The following is a 21,110-nucleotide window of genomic DNA, read 5'->3' on the forward strand; positions in this document are numbered from 1 at the left end:
CAAAAAATGCTTTGTGGATTACAAATAACTGGGATCCATATGAGCTCCAACTTGGGCCCCATCATGCCGGCAGCAAGACTGTAACTAGTCACTGGCCAGTGAACAGGGTATGATAGAGTGTTTCATAGCTGGTCTGCTTAGAATTGATCAAGGGGGTTGAGGGTGTTAGTACTGCTCAACGACATTACATTTTCTCATATTTGTATTGTTGCATTATAAATCTTCATTGTTCAATGACATTGCATTTTGCTCATGTTAGTACTGCTGCCTTCAAGAATTTTGCAGCTCAATGACATTGCATTTTCTCATATCTGTATTGTTGTATTATAACTCTTTTATTGCTTAATGACATTGCATTTTCCCGTGTTTGCATTGCTGCATTATACAGCTTTACTGCTCATTGATATTGCCTTCTTTGTGCATGTTTGAATGTCAAGACTTTCTTCTGTTGAGTTCTGGGGAAGACGGTGAATGTATGTTTTTATTGCATGCATATCTCACTTTGCTTTATTGCCAACTGGTGCACTGTTGAAATAATTTGCTTATGGTTGTGCTACTGCCTTTTTAAACTAGATGTGTCACCTAGAATAAAATCTGTCCCACTTGCCACCTTGGTGTGTTGGGCCTATAGGGATGTCACTAGAGTCAAGTAGGAAGAAACCCATATCTCTTCAGCTACACCTGCGTGTGCGCTACATGAGATATTTGGCAAGCATGTTAATGTTTATGGACATCAAGCTTGTTTGTAAACTCTGTGTTTCCAAATTGTGGCCAAACATCTTCATTAAAGCCAAATACACCTCGAGGCTGGTCAAACAGTACGACTCTCTCGAACTACTCCAAGTGCAATTAACTATAGGCAAAATACCCTAATACATTATTGCTAGCTATAGGCCCCCCACCATAAACCAAGAAAAGCACACTGCTTGCCTGGACTCACTTGAGTCAATCACCATACAGTCCAACACCTTAGTCATGGGAGATTTCAACTATCCTTCCATCGACTGGGTGACATACATGATCACGAACATGCTCACCCAGAGGTTCCTGGACTTTGTTTATACAAATGCTCTGGAACAGATAGCCTGCACCCCCAGAAGGGGCTCGAATGTCCTAGACATAGTACTTATGAATATGGGGGGGGAGTCACTGCACCCCCACCCCCCGTGTGATGCCCTCAATGGTAAGGTCAGACCATAGATCAGTCTTGTTCAAAGTAACTATTGAACCTGTCGCCTCCACAGGAGCAAAATAAAAACTAAAAAACTTTTCCAAAGCAAACTACAGCCTATTAAGCACTGGTATAAAAAGTTTTATACCCCCACAATCACAGACAACAGTGACTCCTATGCAGAGGTCTACACAAATGCCCTGTATAAACACCTAAACAACTTTATAGACTCGGCTGTACCTGACCGGATTAAAACCAAGTCCTCCAGAAAAAACAAGCCACGTGGGTGGACCTCAAGTATAAACAGGCTATATAACAAAAGGAAGAAACTATTGTCTAAAAACAAGAGGGAACTGACTCAGCAGAGGAAGAATTCCCTCCATAGCTTGAACAAGCAAATCAGAAATTTTGTAAAGTCCTCTAAAGCTAATTATGAAGCAAAAAATAGCATCCCTAGCTAAAGATAATAACAAGGCATTTAACTACATCCAAAATCTAAAAGGGAATGTCCAGCTATGTACCAAATTGGTAGTAGATGGTACCATTCATACTATACTGGAGGAAATTGCCAACCTGCTAGCTGACAAATTTGGTGCAAACTTCACCCCCACCCCATCCCCACCAGCTATACACCAAAGCATACCTGACACCAGTCCTCTGCCTAGTAGTCTAGAGATCAGGTCATATAAGAAACTCTCCAAAGCCAAAAACACAGCCTCAGTGGGACCATGATAAAATCCCAGGTTGCTTATAAAGCAACCTGAAACAGGATCTAAAGGACCCACTTGGAGTTCTCTTTAACCATAGAACCGGCTTTGTTCAAGCAGAGTGCAGAAAAGCAACAGTCAAAGGGGATCATCAGCTGACCCTGGGAACTATAAACCCATAAGTCTAACCAACCTCATCTGCAAGGCCATGGAAAGAATTATCATGGATCTTATCAACAAAGGTACATGTCATCTTCAGACTCTAGACCCAACCAGGTTTGGCTTTGTTAAGGGCAGATCATGCTTATTAAACCTAGTAGACTTCTTCAAGAAAGTCCCCAAAGCCCTGGATGAAGGTAAGGCAGTGCATATTGCCTATCTTGACCTAGCCAAGTCCTATGACACAATTCTCCACTCAGGTATCATTGAGAAACTCTCCCAGCTGGGGATTAACCCTTATGTCACTAGATGAAGAGCTAACTGGCTCTCCAACAGAACACTACTGTCAAAGTTGGTGACTCCACCTCTACCAGTAGACATCTCACCAGTGGCATACCACAAGGATCTGTACTGGTCCCTTATCTGTCTGGAATCTATTTTTTGCAAGTCCAGGTTAAAGCAGACAGCCTTTGGCTTACCAGGTTCGCTGATGATAGCGAATTTGGTGCAATCATTGAGTCCCCCAGTGATGTTAACATATTACAGGAGGGGCTAACACAGACAAATGACTGATTTCAAAGCTATAGTCTAAAACTAAACACAAAACAGTGTTTTATTATCCCCTTTGGAAAAGCAGAATTCCCTGCTAATTACAGTACTGATAGCAACCCCCTAAATTCAAACCCAGTGGTGCGAGATCTAGGAACACAGGTAGATAGCAATATGAACTTTGACCACCAAGTTTCCACAGAGGTAAGGAAAGCCTTCTACTTTGCGCATCACATACAGGTCCAAGGACATTATAACTCCACTGTTCACGACCCTTATCAGACCATTAACAGAGTACAATGCTTCCTTCTGCATGTATCTCACCAGGCTGTTCCAGCAGCTGGAGAGACCACCAAGAAAATAAAAGGCATCCAAACCATGACTTACATGGGTAGACTGAAAGCCCTGTCACTGTACTCTGTATCATATAGGCTGCTGAGAGGTGACTTATGCTTGGCCTACAGGGCAGTCACTGACACTGACCTGATGGATATGCTGCACATCGGCAAATTAAATGGCACAAAAGTCACTCACTCTAGGGATCTTAACCTAGCCTGTGACATTAAAACAACATGCTGGAGAGACAGCTATATCTCCCAGAGATTGCTGTTACCCTGGAATAAACTTCCAATTCACATGAAGCAGAGCTCCTCACTGACTCTATTCAAGCACAGTCTGGACAAATGGATAGGAGACCACAAATTCACCCTGGGGGTGGCACCCATGTCCCTCATGGACAGGGGTAGTCAGTGTTTATCGTGGACTTGCTCTGCAAATTACATCCATCTAGGCAAGGACAATTGAGCCAATTTGGGATTAACATGGCTAGGCTTGTATGGACTGTAGGGCTGCTCGCCTATTAACTTCCTATGAACCTATGAACAATTTACATATGCTATACTGACAAGGTAAAAAAAGGCCAAAATATTCATATCTGCAGCTAGTGGGGTTTGTTTTATTGGTCTGAATATATCCATAAAGATTTAAAAAATAAAAAGTGAAAAATCATGTGCATTCAGAAGCCACATATCTGAAACACTGGCACGTCCTTAAGAGGTCATTTGCATATATCATGCAGGTTTCCTTTACAGGAGATTTAAGGTATTGCATGTTGAAGACTATAGCTTAGCTGGGTCTTTTTTGCAGCTTATATACATACAATGCATGGACATATACACACACATATATATAGATATGTTTTACATATATATATATATATATATATATATATATATTTATTTATATATATATATATATATTTATTTATTTCCATACAAACACACACACATATATATATATATATATATATATATGTATATATATTTATTTATTTCCATACAAACACACACACACACATCTATATATATATATATATATATATATATATATATATATATTTATATACAAACATATTACAAATATATATATTTACTTATTTACAACATCAGATATATATATATATATATATATTTATTTATATAGAGAGAGATAGATAGATACAATATATTTATTATTTGTGTGGTAAAATTGGATATTCAATACTTTTTGTCTAGATTGTTTGTATAATGACTGGGAAGTGGGAAGACGAAAGGATTGATATTATTTTAAAAATGTGAGTTGGACATCTATGAAATTTTGTTAGCTTGCATGTAATAATGTGAAATAATATATACAGTGGATATAAAAAGTTTACACAACCCTGTTAAAATGCCAGGTTTTTGTGATATAAAAAAATGAGACCACAATAAAGCATTTCAAAACTTTTCCCACCTTTAATGTGACCTATAACCTGTACAATTCAATTGAAAAAGGAAACAAATGTGTTAGGGGAAAAAATATAAAAAACAAAAAATGTACAATAAGCTGGTTGCATAAGTGTGCAGACCCTTAAGCTAATACTTTGTTGAAGCACTTTTTGATTTAATTACAGCATTCAGTCTTCTTGGGTAGGAGTCTATCAGCATGGCACATCTTGACTTGGCAATATTTTCCCACTCTTCCTTGCAAAAGTGCTCCAAATCTGTCAGATTGTGAGGGCATCTCTTACGCGCAGCCCTCTTCAGGTCACCCCACAAATTTTCTATTGGATTTAGGTCTGGGTTCTGGCTGGGCCATTCCAAAACTTTAATTTTCTTCTGGTGAAGCCATTCTTTTGTTGATTTGGATGTATGCTTGGGGTCATTGCCATGTCGAAAGGTGAAATTCCTCTTCATCTTGTGCTTTCTAGCAGATGCCTGAAGGTTTTGGGCCAAAAGTGACTGGCATTTGGAACTCTTCATAATTCCCTCCACCTTGACTAAAGCCCCAGTTGAAGCTGAAGAAGAGCAACCCCAAAGCATGATACTGCCACCACTAAGCTTCATCATGGGGGTGATGTTCTTTTGATGATGCGAAGTGTTGTTTTTGCGCCAGATGTACCTTTTGGAATTATGGCCAAAAAGTTCAACCTTGGTCTCATCAGACATAACACATTTTCCCACATTCTTTTGGGAGACGATGTATTGTTTCGCAAATTTTAGCAAGGCCTGAATGTTTTTCTGTGTAAGAAAAGGCTTCCGTCTTGCAACCCTACCCCATAGTCCAGACATATGGAGAATATAAGAGACTGTTTTCACATGTAGTACACAATCAGTACTTGCCAGAAGTTCATGCAGCTCCTTCATTCTTGCTGTAGGTCTCTTGGCAGCCTCCCTAACCAGTTTTCATCTTGTCTTTTCATCAAATTTGGAGGGACATCCAGTTCTTTGCAACGTCACTGTTGTCCCATATTTTCTCCACTTTTTGATGACTGTCTTCATTGTGCTCCACTGAGTGGCACACAGCTGCAGTTATCCCACTCCACAAGGGGGGCTCCACCTTGGATCCCGGGAACTACCACCCCATCAGTCTGACGAGCCTGATCTGCAAGGCCATGGAACGTATTATCATGGAACTTATAAACAAAGATATTGGCAACCTTAAAACACTGGACCCCACCCAGTTTGGATTCGTGAAGGGCCAATCTTGTCTCCTGAATCTGATTGACTTCTTCGAATCAGTCTCCAGTGCCGTGGACGAGGGTAATACAGTCCTCACAGCCTATCTGGACCTCACCAAGGCCTTTGACACCATCCCCCACTCTGGAATCACAGATAAACTTACTAAGCTGGGCATTAATCCCTATGTCACTCGATGGGTTGCCAACTGGCTTACTGACAGAACTCACACTGTAAAAGTAGCTGACTCCAAATCCAGCTCCAGACAAGTGACAAGTGGAGTACTTCAGGGTTCAGTCCTGGGACTTATCTTGTTTGGCATCTACTTCTCTGAAGTACAGGCCAACACTAAGAGAATTTGGCTAACAAAGTTTGCAGATGGCTGCAAACTGGGAGCCATTATTGAATCCCCAGATGATGTGGATACTCTACAAAATGGCCTTACAGAAACAGATGCTTGGTGCCAGAGCCATAGGCTCAACCTCAATGCCAAGAAATGTATAGCTATCCCCTTTGGGAAAAAACATGTACCCTTGAATTACTACATAGGTGGCAGTACACTAAACACCAAAAGTGTGATAAGAGACTTAGGGACACAGGTGGACTGTGGTCTCACCTTCAATAACCACATTGCCACAACAATCAGGAAATCCTTCTATGTGGCACACCTCATCACTAAGGGCTTTCTATCCAGAAAAAAGTCCAACTGTACTCATCCCTCATTAGACCCATTATAGAATACAACACTCCATTTGGTATGTACCTCTCAAGACATCTGCAACAACTGGAAAGGCTGCAGAAATACCTCTCTAAAAGAATCACAGGCCTAAAGCAGATGCCCTATGCTGACCACCTTAAAAAACTCCAGCTATATTCTGTCACATATCGTCTACTCCGAGGTGACCTCTGCTTAACATACAAGGCCATGTCAAACCCAGAGCTGTTGGACATGCTCCACTTAAAGAAATCCCAATCCCTCAGAGTCACACGCTCCAGGGATCTAAACCTTGTCATCACAATAAACAAAACATGCTGGAGGGATTGGTTCCTGACCCAGAGACTCCCGAGACTTTGGAATAGACTGCCCATACATGTCAAGCAGAGCGTCTCTTTGGCCCTCTTCAAAAGGAACCTTGATGATTGGATGGGGAAAGGAAATTCACCCTGGGGATCACATCAGTCACCCTGCTAGACAGGGGTCCAGGGAAGTAAATAGTTTGGGAAGAAATAGCCAGGGAATTATTATGGCTAGGCTTGTATAGGCCCTAGTGCCGATAGCCTAGTACCAACCTATGAACCAATATCCAATGCTGTGGAAATTTTTTTGTACCCTTCACCTGACTTATACCTTTCAATAATGAGATCCCTTTGATGGTTTGTAAGCTCTCTGCGAACGATGGCTTTTGCTGTAGCAGGCAACTGAGTAAATATCAGGAAACTCCTACTATGAGAGCTGAACTTTATTTGGGGTTAATCAGAGTCTCTTTAATTGATGGCAGGTGTATACCCAAGAAGACTGAATGTTGTAATTAAATCAAAAGGTGCTTCAACAAAGTGTTACTTTAAGGGTGTGTACACTTATGCAACCAGCTTATTGTACATTTTTTATTTTTTATATTTTTCCCCTAACACATTTGTTTGTTTTTCAATTGAATTGTACAGGATATAGGTCACATTAAAGGTGGGAAAACTTTTGAAATGATTTATTGTGGTCTCATTTTTTTTATATCACAAAAACCTTGCATTTTAACAGGGGTGTGTAAACTTTTTATATCCACTGTCTGCATAAAATGTTGATGTCTCTTTAAATATGCTGGTGTTTAGCTTCCCAAACTGAACTTGCCTGATAGCACTGATGACACCAATGGACAAAACCATCTACTTTTGTTTTAGTTGTTTCTACCTGCCATACTGTTCCAAGGTGGATGGTTAATACACCTACACTTATATGTTCACTATTTGCTGACTGCTGTTATTTTTTGATGTTATGGATTTCTTATTCCATGCACCTTTCGATGGTTCACGCACCAATTACTGTTGGATATTTATTTATTATTTCTTGGGTGTATTTGTATTATTCTGTTTTTTTTTATTTATATTATATAATAGGGGTGGCTCATGCTATAGGACTGCAGGACCGCAGCCCCCCAGCTGTGGAAAGAAAAAAAAAACAAAATAAAAAGTTACGAGTCCCAGAACTCTGTGCATGCATGATTGGTGTTCCCGGAACTCATAGAATTCTGGACTGCTGTGTCAGCAGTCTGGATAGAGGAAAGGCTTCTCTGCCCTGCAGATACCCAGAAGTCTATGTGGTGATGACCACATAGAATGAAAGACTTCCAGACTGCAATGTCTGCAGGCTGGAGTCTACTCTCATGGGGAAACCTTCCCCGGGAAAGACATTTAGCTTGCGTGCTTGCTGGGACTGATACAGCTGCAGATGGACTCGGGAACTGAAACGAAAGTCAGGTAGGGTGTGTGTGTGTGTGTGTGTGTGTGTGTGTGTGTGTGTGTGTGTGTGTGTGTGTGTGTGTGTGTGTGTGTGTGTGCGCCTTGGGTGCAGGTAACAACAGCCTGAATTCCCTACCCACCACCATTTGTAAAAAAAAAATTATTTTTGCCTCATATTTGATCTGTTCCTCATAAAATCTGTGGTTTCTGTATTTTCATTTTTTTGCATAGTTGATAGTGCAGTGGTGCAGTGGTAGCATTCTTGCCTGACAGCTACAGTGACTCTGGTTTGATTCTTGGCTGGGATGCATTCTATGTGGAGTCTGCATGTCCTCCCTGTGTTTGCGTGGGTTTCCTCTGTGTGCTCTGGTGTCCCCCATCTTACAAAGCCATGTGTCTAGAATGTTTCTCCCTTGGCCTCTGCTGAAAGTTGGCTTTTGTTGCAAGTCAGACTTTCTTAGTTAACAAATGTTAAATAAATAAAAATGACAGGCATTTGAATTTCAGACTTCATATTCTTCAGAAAGTACATGGTAACACAAAACCTTTTATTCTAGCAATTTAAGTTTATAAGATGGATATTTGAAATGTGTCCCTATTTTTGGGACTGTATTCCTCCATTATTGGCTTTGTCCAGGTTTTTTGTGCTAAGGTTGAGAGCTATGATGAGAACTGAATTCACTGAATATATTTGGGGGCTGTATTCCCCCATTATTGGCTTTGTTCAAGTGTTTTGTGCTAAGAGGTTGACAGCTATGGTGAGAACTGAATTCACTAAATGGTAGCCATTTAAGTTTCAGTCTTCCTCTCTTTCACAAAGCAGCTGATTTAGTATAGTGGTATGTTGCTCTGAATGTTTTGCACAAGGTCCTGGGTTCAAGACTTGGCAGTGAAATGTATGGTGGTAACACAGCATTTTATTTCAGCAACTTTTCAACATTATACAAGCAATGTTTAAAATGTGTCCCTGGTTTTTGGGCTTCTGCCCCCCCCCCATAAATTTTGGCTTTTTCCAGATTTCTTGTGCTGCAAAGTTCAGAGATACAGCTGAGTGTCGAGTAGATTTTACAAGGATCTGAGAGCTGCCGGGGAACAGAAGTTTAGTGCTGCTTATGCTGATTCTGCATGCATTGTTAATAGCACAACAGATAATGTACTTGCTTTTGATGCAGAAGGCTGTAGGTTCTACTCCCACAGTATGAAGATGCTTTGCTGATACTGTATTGTGTTGTAAAGGGGGTGGATGCTGCAGTCCTTTTTGGTGAAGATACCTAGTAATTATGAACCTGTTATCAGTTTGCCATCCATTCCCTATTGCAGTATTACTAGCTTATCATTATTTTAATGTAATATAGGCAATTTATTCCTCAAGGCAGCAGGCACTTTATTTGTAGATTAAAAATAAATATAAAGTTGTTTGCTAGCAGCAACCTCTTCATTAGTTACAGGTCTCTTTAACGTGGAATTATTTAGATGACTTTTACTTCTTCAGAGATTGTGCATATTTACTGATACTGGTGGACTGTAGAACTTTGAGTAGACTTTTATGATGGAAATGTTCTGAATTGGGCAGTTTTGTCATTATTGGTACATGCATTTTGTTTCATTGTTTACTGGAAAATGTTCAAAACAAATTTAAAATGCCCTATAACAGCTGTACTGTATTATACGAGGAATATAATTTAATACAATCAGGAAGGTGTATCAAAGAGCACATGTATGTTTCATGTGCAAGGGGCCTATGACTTGAAAACAGCCCAAAGTTAATCTTTATCTGCATATGACAAAAAGGCCAGTAAAAAATATAAAAATCACCAGCTTGCACTTTATTAACAAGAACGTCTCAAGTCTCTAGCGCTTTGGCAAGAATTGCCTTCTAGAAGTACATCAGTAAGGAAAAAAACAGTGCCATTTTATACAGACATTAACTATCAATTATAAAACACAAGTAATTAATTAGTATCCAAAACATTAAATACTGTATTTCTATTGTACTTAGAAAACAATTATATCAAAAGTTTCCTGTTGTTTTCTAAGTACAATAGAAATACATTATTTAATGTTTTAGATACTAATTAATTAGTTAAGTGTTTTATAATTAATGTTTGTATAAAATGGCACTGTTTTTCCTTACTGATGTACTCCTAGAAGGCATTTCGTGCCGAAGTGCTAGATACTTGAGGCGTTTTTGTTAATAAAGTGCAAGCTGGTGATTTTTATATTTTTTTACTGCCCTTTTTGTCGTATTTTCATATTTTTGGGACTTTCTTTTTGTATTTTTGTTGCTGCTACATGGCCAATGATCTTATTAACCAACTACCAAGGATTCTGAGAAATGAGAGTATGGATGCTACTCAAAAAAGCATGGATCAGTATGTGCTGTCTAACCAAGAGACATCTTCAGGAACTGGTTTGAGAGGTGAGCAGAATTTTATCAACTGGGAACATCTTATTGAAGATGTTCGTATACAATGCATAGCCAACCCTTTTGATTGTGTGGGTAAGAACTACTCTGTTTCTTTTTCCACGGATGTGTCTGATATCATTTACAAGCTAGAACAGCTTATGATAAAAGAAACTGCAGTTTATCTTAACATTTTGAGCCTGCAACTTTATATTCAGCTTGACATTACACCGAGGGGGCTGCGTGCCTTTAAAAATCCATCTAAACCTTTTGATGTTTCAGATGAAGCAGAAAAACAGCTTCAGGATAGATGGATTGCAGCCGCCCATCGGTGTGCCACTGAGTGGGTAAATATTTCTGTAGAATGGGACACTTTATTGCAGCGAAAGCTGAAGGAAGAAATTTCTACTTTGTGTAATTCTTTGGCAGCCAAAATTAGTCCCTCTCGCTTACAGACCCAGCTAGTTGACATTAATGACAAACTGATTGATCTTGAACAGGATCTCATGAAAAAAAAAAAAAACTACAGAGAGATTCAAGGGACTACAATAACCATAAGGCTTTTATTTGGAAAGCAAACAACACCAAACCACATCAACAGCTTGTTAATAGTGCTAAAAGGGGCTATAATGGTGCAGGCAGTTCACACCAAGTGACATCAGACACTTCTAGAGGCTATACAGACTGGGATACGGATGACCAGCAATATCCACCTTTGTCTCAAGCTGAAAAGCCTCACTATTTGAACAATAATTTTTGGAATGGTAAGAGACCAGTGGATTTGGAAAGAAACACTGGGGATGGTTTTCTCCAGCAACAACAAACTTTTAGTAATAGAGGAACTTATCAACAGCACAACAAAAGGACTAGATGGAACTGAATTTGTGTATTGTGATTCTGGTGTAAATGGTGAGAATAACATTGTTATAAATTTATCACAAGTGGAATTGAGTGAAATACAAATGTATATTTTAAATAAGGGTCTTAAATTTGTACCCACTGTGATGCCTAGACCCTACATGTATAAACTTGAAGTATATAGAATGTGTAGAAAATTACATTTGCTTAACTATTTTTCTAGAAATAACTTAGATGTTGGCATTAATGATACTTTAATTTCTACTGAAGACATTTCAGATACAGATGACAGTTTTTATTCATGTTCTTCTGATATAGATGAGTTAAATGGTTACTGCTATCTTGACACTACATCTGTAAAATGTTCCAGTGATTTTGTCCCACCTTTTCTGCATGAGGGTGTGCAACAATTTTCAGCAATGGTCAATTTTTCTTTAGAACATACATGTAAAGAATTTATGCAAACAGGGAATTCTTTCTCTTACAATTTGTCAAAAGATGAATGGAAAATTCGTAAAAATATGGGGGAACAACATGAATTATTCTTTAACCCCTCTGACAAGGGGAATCGTTTAGTAGTAATGCATGATAATCAGTATATGGAAATGTGCATGGAACATATTAGTAATACCGAGGTAAATGTTAAGGTGACAGTGAGTGATTACCAAAATGCACAAAAAGAATTTCAGCATTTGCGTTTTAAAGGTTACAGACTTGGGTATTTTTCTAAACAAGACGTAGATAAAAAGCTATATAATGAAAATAATTCTATAGCACATTTTTACTGTTTACCCAAGCTTCATAAAAGCATGCAACACCCCCCAGGAAGGCCCATTATCTCTGCTACTCATTATTTTTATGAAACATAGGTGTATTACTGCATAGTTATTTACTACCCCAAGTAATGAAGCTACCATCATTTATAAAAGATTATTTTGATTTTTTAGAAAAAATTAAAGCCATTGAGTAGACTGAATACATGTATTGCGTGTCTGTTGACGTTAAAAGTCTATACACTTCTATACAACATCAACATGGTTTAGAAGCTTCTAAGTTTTTCTTAGGAGACAGTCCACTAAGTAATTATGTATTAGAATTAATAGAATTTTGTCTTACTAATAATTATTTTTGTTTTTGTGAAGATATTTATGTTCAGAAAATAGGCACTGCCATGGATGCATCATTTGCACCTGCCTGTGCTAATCTTTTTATGGGCCTTTATGAGGTGGAATATTTATATAGACATAATTTTTTAGAACTTGTGTTGTTTCCTATTATAGATTTATAGATGACCTAGTATTTTGTGCAAGGGTGGGATGACTAATTTATCTGCCTTTGTTAAAGATTTGGATGTAAACAGATTTCAAATAAAATATGATGGACTTCAACAGGGCCAAACTATAAGTTTTCTGGATATAGATTTAACAGGTGTAGTGGTGGGAAAATTAAAACTAAAATTCATCGAAAGTTTGACAACCGTAATCATTTTTAACATAGAACCAGTTGCCATCTATCTCATCTGCTGAATTCTTTACCCTATGGAGAGTTACTGAGAGTCTACAGACTATATACTGATGAAAAGGAATTATACAAGGAAATTTGTACGTTTATAAATATATTCTTGAGAAGGGGTTATTTCATGAAAGATATCCAGAAGGCACTGGTTAAACTAAAAAATAATTTACTGGTACAAAATAATTTGTCAGCAGCCAGTACCTCTGTTATGAAACATTACAGAAGATATACTGTCAGTAATACTAGACAAGATAAGTTAGAAGTCAAGCAAATGTATATAGTTATGTCTTACAATGTTTTTTTTTCTCATAAACAAGTTAAAATAATCAAGCATTTTTGGTCATTTTTATTTAAATTCAAAGTATTTTGTGATATATTATGCAGATTTCCTATATTTCCATACACAAGAGGTAGGAACATACAGGACATTATTGTACACAGTAAATTTGTTAAGCCAGTGGATAAGTTATGCAGCACTTTAGGTATACTGGGCACTAGTGGTTGTACTAGATGGCCAGCATGCAAATATGTTGTTATTTTTTTTAGTTATATCAATGGTGTTCCCTTTAGTCCTAAAGGACATTTTACTTGTGTAATATCTAATGTTATTTATGTTCTCAGATGCTCCTGCACTCTCTTTTATATAGGTGAAACTAAGAGAAGTTTTAAATTAAGACTGCAGGAGCACATTAGAGGCATAAAAATGGAAAAAGTTGCTAGTCCTGCTGCCATGCATTTTAAGTTGTTTCACAATAGCAACCCAGACTCTCTGCAATCCAGCATCCTAGAACAAGTTAATTGGAGTGTTGGCAACTCTGAGTTTAAGAATAAACGTCATTTGTTATATAAAGAAAGCATTTATATTTTAAAATATAATACTTTAAACCCTTGTGGACTTAATACTGAATGTTCATGGAAACTTTTAATAGAATTGTTTTCAAAGTACAATAGAAATACAGTATTTAATGTTTTTGATACTAATTAATTAGTTAAGTGTTTTATAATTGATAGTTAATGTTTATATAAAATGGCACTGTTTTTTCCTTACTGATGTACTCCTAGAAGGCATTACTTGCTGAAGCGCTAGAGACTTGAGACATTCTTGCTAATAAAATGCAAGCTGGTGATTTTTATATTTTTTACTGGCCTTTTTGTCGTATTTTTATATTTTTTGGGACTTTCTTGTTGTATTTTAATCTTTATCTGTCACTGGCAAAATGTATTTTCTTTGAATATGGGTTTCAATGCTGTTTCAATTAATGTGAATTTCAAGGGCAGAGAAGTTTTAATGCTATGTATATTTTCACTGTGAGACTGCATTGCTTTGTTTAGCCCATGTCTATTAGTGTTTGTGCTGTAAAATGCAAAATAAAACTTTCAAATGAAATCCAAATCATCGCAGAAGTAAAGCAGTATGCACATTACACTGTTTATGGTAAATGGGGTGAAATAACCAAGGAGTGGGACATTGGAATGGCTGCAGGGGGAGGCTCCATTCGACCATGATTTTGTGAGGGGGGAAGGGCAGCAAACTCAAAGACAGCCTCAGCTGAACTATACCTCTCAAATGTCCAGATTTTTGCAGAATGAATAGATTTTTGCTTCTTATTTTTGGTTTGTTTGTCGTAAAATTTGTGGTTTTCTGGCAAATCATTTAGGAATGAAGTCACTAAATAATAACAGACATTGAGTTTCAGACTTCATAACCTTCAGAAAAATGCATGCAAAAGCAAGACCTGTTATTCTATCAACTGTCTAAGTTTATACAAGAGCAATTTTTAATACTGTTTGTATGTTCCCCCAATATATTTGGCCTTGTCCAGATTTCCTGCATTAAGAGGTTGAGAGATACGTGCAAATAAATCGCTTTATAGAATTAGGAATATCCAAACCTCTCAACTGTCCCCAATTTTGGTTCAAAATGTTGCTCTCTCCTAATAATCCCTCTGCAAAATGGCAATTTTGGAAGAAAACGTAGAGGGTTTACAATTATAAATAACTGCAATGATCAGAGTTATAGATTACTTTTATTTCAGAAATGCACATAGATTTTCTTATTTTGTCAGCTGCTCAAGTTAACAGAACTAATATTAAAAACACGTCCTTTCTTTGACAGGTTCCCAGCTGTATTATGTGGCAATTTTATATTTCTGCATCACATTTTTGGTCCGTTTTTCATAAAATTTTGGTTTTCTGGTAAATTAGTGGCAAATCATTAGACATTGAAGTTAGAAAATAATGACAGACATTTGAGTTTCAGATTTCATACCCTTCAGAAAATTTATACTAATGCAAGACCTACTACTATTCTATTATCTTTTTAAGTTTATAAGCGCAATATTTAAAAATTGTCCTTATTTTTGTCCTTTGTCCCACTTTTATGTATGGCTTTGTCTAGATTTCTTGCTCTGAGGTTGAGAGGTATGAGTGTCAGAGCCATCACTGTCAGCCAGAGACATTTTAAATTGTGACATACTTGTTGCACCCCACTCCTCCAGGTAGTGACTCTGGATGTGTCCAAGAAAGGCAAGGAGCAGTTATGCAGTGTAAGTGTGCAGAGTATTCTCCCATCCAAGGTAGACACAAGTACGACAGTGGCTTTTCATCTGTCCTTGATTTTGCAGAATGTTCTGGTTTTCTGTCATATTTTTATACTGTTGATTTATGCTTCTAATTATTCAGAAAGTGCATGCTGTCGCAGTGCCCTGTTGCTCTGTGGTTAAGTAGCAATGATTTAATGACCATCAGGTAAGCTTGTCTGAGATTGCAAGATGCAAGTAACCTTTAATAAGCATACTGTTAAAGAATTACCAACACTGAAAACCTTTTTGTTGTTGCCATGCAAAGAATATTTACATAACTAGATAACGTATAAGCCTTAGGTACTGAAATGCATATGGCAGTATTTGTAATAAAGGACAGGATTACAGTATTTTCAGAAGATCATTACATTTGTTGGAGACTTGCAGTCATCTTTGCAGGCTTTATCCATAAACTAAACAGAATGGCAATATATCATGTGTGGGCCATAACCTGTGCAGCAATCATTTAAGCAATTTATCTTGAGCTTGTGTCTTGTTTGCTGTTTATTTTTTACTTTGATAATGTTTTCCCCATGAAACAAGTAGATAGTTGTCAGGCAGCAGGTCTTTTTTGGATAAGAAACATTTTTGCAAGTGGGGATATCACAGAGATTGCTACTTTCAGCATGCTACTTGGTACTTTTATAAAGCTGAATATAAATTATAATTAGAACTGCAGTGCAAGGAGAAGTGGTTTGAGTTGAGTGCTGCTTGCTTTTTTATACTTGATTTTGACTGGCATTCCAGTAATGTATTTAAAAAGTAATTTATTTTTTCATGCCTCACAACCTTTTTGTTTCCATCTAGATATTAAGTAAGCTGTCATGTAGCCAATGCATTGAAAAAAATGTTCTTCTATACTTCATTTTGTCTTGATTGGACTCTCGTAATGATGGTTTGGCATCCAGGGCAGCGTATTTAACTAAAGTTCCAGTTGTTGTGGTTTTGAGCATAGCCCCACCCCCTCCCATTGGCCCCACCCATCCAACTGTCTCCTGCAGCCTCCCTTTAATTTGAAGTCACCAGCCGCCACTGTTTATATAGCATATATATTACATGTGCTTATATGTATGGGAGTCTACTATGAAGCATTATGTACACTTATTGCCAAAACACAGTATAAACAAACCTAATTTGCCTTTCATGAAGAACACGTTACACTGATTAAAGCAAATGAAAAAAGCAGACCACTAACTGACAGACATAATTTATCTGAAGAGTGGTAATGTTAGAGAAAGGATGATTAATATAATTTGCAGGATTGGGGTTAGAGGCACAGCCCTCCCCCTCTCACTACCTTATTCATGTGCTAACCCTAAGTCAATCACTATCCCTGCCCCTAACCCCAACCCTACACATTAAGGTGTTAAACAACCTTTCCCCAAAATAGTACCATTACTTCTCACACATACACACACACACACACACACACACACACACACACACACTAAATTGCAATTCCAAAACATGTTTCACCATTACTCACTACTCCCAATTACCTTAAACCTCATAAAACACAATTGGATGATTTAGCACACATCAAAACTTTCACTCCACCAATTAACACCAAATGATTTTTGATGAACATAACATAACTTGTGACCAAGTTCTTTATAAATAAATATATATATGTGTGTGTATTTCAATTTTATATATATATATATATATATATAATGTAACGTTGTTTTGTGCTGTATTTCTAGGGTTGGGTTTGACTTTTTCTATGTTTTTGCTTTATTAAAAAAGTTGTTCCCTTTTATGTATGGTAGTAATGTCATATTAATGCCAGTGATTATACCATTTCTTTATGTACAGCTTTAGGAACTACATAGCAGTTGATTGTAACACATGTCAACCATATAGGCATAATGAGTAACCTTACTGTTTTGATATAACCATATTGCATATAGTGACCATTAATTTTTCATTAATGGTGTAGCTCAGTAAGTATTTATATACTTGTGTGTGTGTGTATATATATATGTATATATATATATATATATATATATATATATATATATATATATACACCAGTAACAGTGAGTATAAGGAGAGATTTATTTTCACATATCAAAATGAAAAGCAAAATAATTGCCCACCTGTTTTTAGCAATTTCCAATAGAAATACACAGTACCTTAAGTTGCTTGTGCTGAGTATTCATAGTCCACACAGGTGTCAAGGATACAGGCTGTCTTTTGGGAAAACAAGACATCTCATGGGTGTTGATCTGTCTTTGACCCAATGTCCAGCTCTATAAACAAGGTGCAGATAAACAATTACTCTGCAATTCAGAAAGAATCCCAACAGCTACAGACAAAAGGGACTGTTTCTGTGATTAAAGAAAATGCAATGTAGAGACACATTAGCCACAATGAGGAAATACTTCATTATTGCCTAATTTGGATATCTCTGAATCGCTGGTAATTGCTGCTAGTACAAATCAGCACTTTCCTGTGTTAAGCACCTCTGGCAGCTCATGCATACCACTGGCACAGGTACCTCCCCTCATTCACTCTGCTAGACACATACACAGATTCAAACACACACACACACACACACACACACACACACACACACTTGTGCACATGCACACACAACACACACACACACACACACACACACACACACACACACACACACAAACAAAAGCTCTGACATACCTCTTACCTGTCCCTAAGTTGACAGAATGTCTCTGATGTATCCACTTAGCTTTGTCTCTGCCCTCTTAAAACACAGATCCGTATATTCCATCAGTCTTCTTCTTCTTCTTCTTTCGGCTTTTCCTGGTTAGGTGTTGCCACAGCAGATCACCTGTCCTCTCATGATTGGCAGTAGAGTTTTTACGGTGTCGAGTTGCCAGCCCAGCGCCCAACCTTCCACAGAAGGCACACACACACACTCACTCATGCCTAGGGCCAATTTAGAGTGTCCAATCCACCTACAGCATGTCTTTGGGATGTGGGAGGAAACCGGAGCAACTGAGTAAACCCACGCGACCACAGGGAGGGCATGCAGACTCCGCACAGAAGGCACCCCAGCTGAGGACTGAACCAGAGAACCTCTTGCTGTGAGGTGACAATGCTAACCACTGCACCACCGTGGCCGCCCATCTGTATATTCCATCAATAATGCCAGATATTAGAGCTTTATTCTTATTTTTCAGAAAATGCATTGTGATGCAAGATGAATTATTCTATGAACATTTTAAGTGACCTGAAGTACTAATTTAAAACCTCTCAGGTGTTCCTCTCAGCTTTGTCCCAAAGTCTTCAACATGGCTGATTACAGGTATGGGGTCTCCCCACAAGGGCACACACTCATCCCTCTCAGCTGTCCCTGATTTTACAGAATGCGTCTGATTTTGTCTCTTACACATGCCCTGTCTCTCATAGCTCATGGACCATTGCAGTCAGGCATCAGTGCCAGACATTAAGTTTTATACTTCTTATAGATTAACAAATGTACTGCATTACATGCCCTTCTCAGATAACATAGAAGACTAAAACTCTGGATTAATTACAAGCTTTTTCGGTACTAAGAGTACAGAGTTCAAGACTTTCCCTCATTTTACTTTAACTTTTTTCAGTCTTCTTCTTTCGGCTTTTCCTGGTTAGGGGGTCACCACAGCATATCACCTGTCCGCTCATGAGTGGCAGTGGAGTTTTACGGTGTCGAGTTGCCAGCCCAGCACCCAACCTTCCACAGAAGGCACACACTCACGCCTAGGGCCAATTTAGAATGTCCAATCTGCCTACAGCATGTCTTTGGGATGTGGGAGGAAACCGGAGCACCCGGAGAAAACCCACGGGACCACAGGGAGGACATGCAGACTCAGCACAGAAGGCACCCCAGCTGAGGATTGAACCAGAGAACCTCCTGCTGTGAGGTGGAAACTCTAACCCCTGCACCACCGCGGCTGCCCACTTTAACCTTTTTCAGTGACTTAGGGTAATGTGTTAGGAGTATCCTTGCTGTCTAGTGGTAGTGTAGATAACTAAACCTTGTCTGAGGAGCTGTTTTGATTGTTAAAGGTACAGAGTTTGAAGTTTTTTCACTGTTTGTATTGTGCTTACTGAATCATGTACATTATTGCATGTCTTTCATGCTGTCAAAGTGTTTTTTTTTAACTTAAGGTATCCTTCCAGTGTTCTGTCCCAATACTGCAGGATTTTCTCATTTTATAGGGGAGTTTATAGGTGTAACACTCTCCCAAACAAACACACAGACACACTCACCCATTCACCCATACACAAGCACATGCACACACAGACACACGCACACACACACACACACACACACACACACACACACACACACACACACACACACACACACACACACACACACACACACACACACACACACAAGAATACACACACACCTACTTTACCTATCCCCTAACTACCCTCTCTACTGTAGTCACCCAGGTAGACACACAGTCTCACAAACAAACACACACACACATATCACCATTACCTATCTTCTAAATGCCCTGGCACTTACCTCTAACACAGTTTCACCCATTGAATGTAATGGGTGAACATAAACATTTGGCCATATTCATAAACACAAACAGCTAAGCTAACTAAATGCCTTACCAAAAGCATTTCCTGGGGAGAGTACATGGCTAATTAGTACAGTTCGCTCCCTCGGAATGCTGCATTAGCATCTGCAGTAGGCCATATGGACAGCCCACCATTGTGATGCATCTCTTTGTGTTTCAGCACAGTGGTAGGACTATGTTTGAATCAGAAATTGTTACTGCACGCAGTAAAACAGGCTTAGGTAAAGTTTCTAAATCTCCCCCTTAATGATCAAATGCAGAGATAAGAATTTTTTTATGGTTTAATATTATTAAGAGCACTAAGATAAAAATATCTAAAGAAATAATAATAGAACATTTGTTAGGTGATGCAGAATAGTAGCATATCTAGAGTATGAGAAATTATATATTATAACAAAAATACATGTGTGCAATGAAAGAGACTTAAAAAAGTATCATAATTATTAGAATATATCCCCTTACTGCTGTAGTTGTGGCGACCAAGTACTAATTATAGGAATTTTCACTCAGGTGGCTAAGTAGTAAGGTATAACACCTCTTGTCAATGTCTTTCTATACCTGTGACAACCATCTGGGGAAGTCTCAATTAGGTGCATGTAAACTCACATCGAGTTATTAATCCACTTCTTTCTACATCTGTGGCATCCAGGCATTATGCTACAAGAATGTTCATCCAATGTGTATAAATCTGTAAGAACCAGGTGAGCTATGGTAGATGTTGTCCAGGTTTGACAGCACCAGTGTTAGTTCAATACTGTATAAAGGAGGGAATCCTATTCTAAACCTGGTATCATATAGAAGTTAAAAGATTTGTTGCTCCATGGTGGACAAATAGGGATGTCAACATACAGCTGATGTTTGTACTGCCAGTTTTGTTTGCATGCTGAACATCATTAACAAAGGAGTAGTTTTATGTTAAACAAGGCCAATTACTTACTGCATCAGTTACAGAGTAATTACGTTGTTTTCATCCTACCCACTTCTAATCCAGCATTACAGTATATTGCTTCAAATGCCTCCATTTCTTATTTCTTAACCATATGTTTCCAGTGCAGTATTTACCTAAGCTGCTGATGAAGGGATGATGAGGCAAATATATACCTTGTTCACCTGTAAATACTAAGCAGTCAGTCTGCAGACTGTTACATACCTAGACAATAACCAGACAGTAATC

Source organism: Protopterus annectens, chromosome 4.part0 (genome assembly GCF_019279795.1).
Source record: "Protopterus annectens isolate FY-2018-M chromosome 4.part0, PAN1.0, whole genome shotgun sequence".
In the NCBI taxonomy this organism is placed as follows: Eukaryota; Metazoa; Chordata; order Ceratodontiformes; family Protopteridae; genus Protopterus; species Protopterus annectens.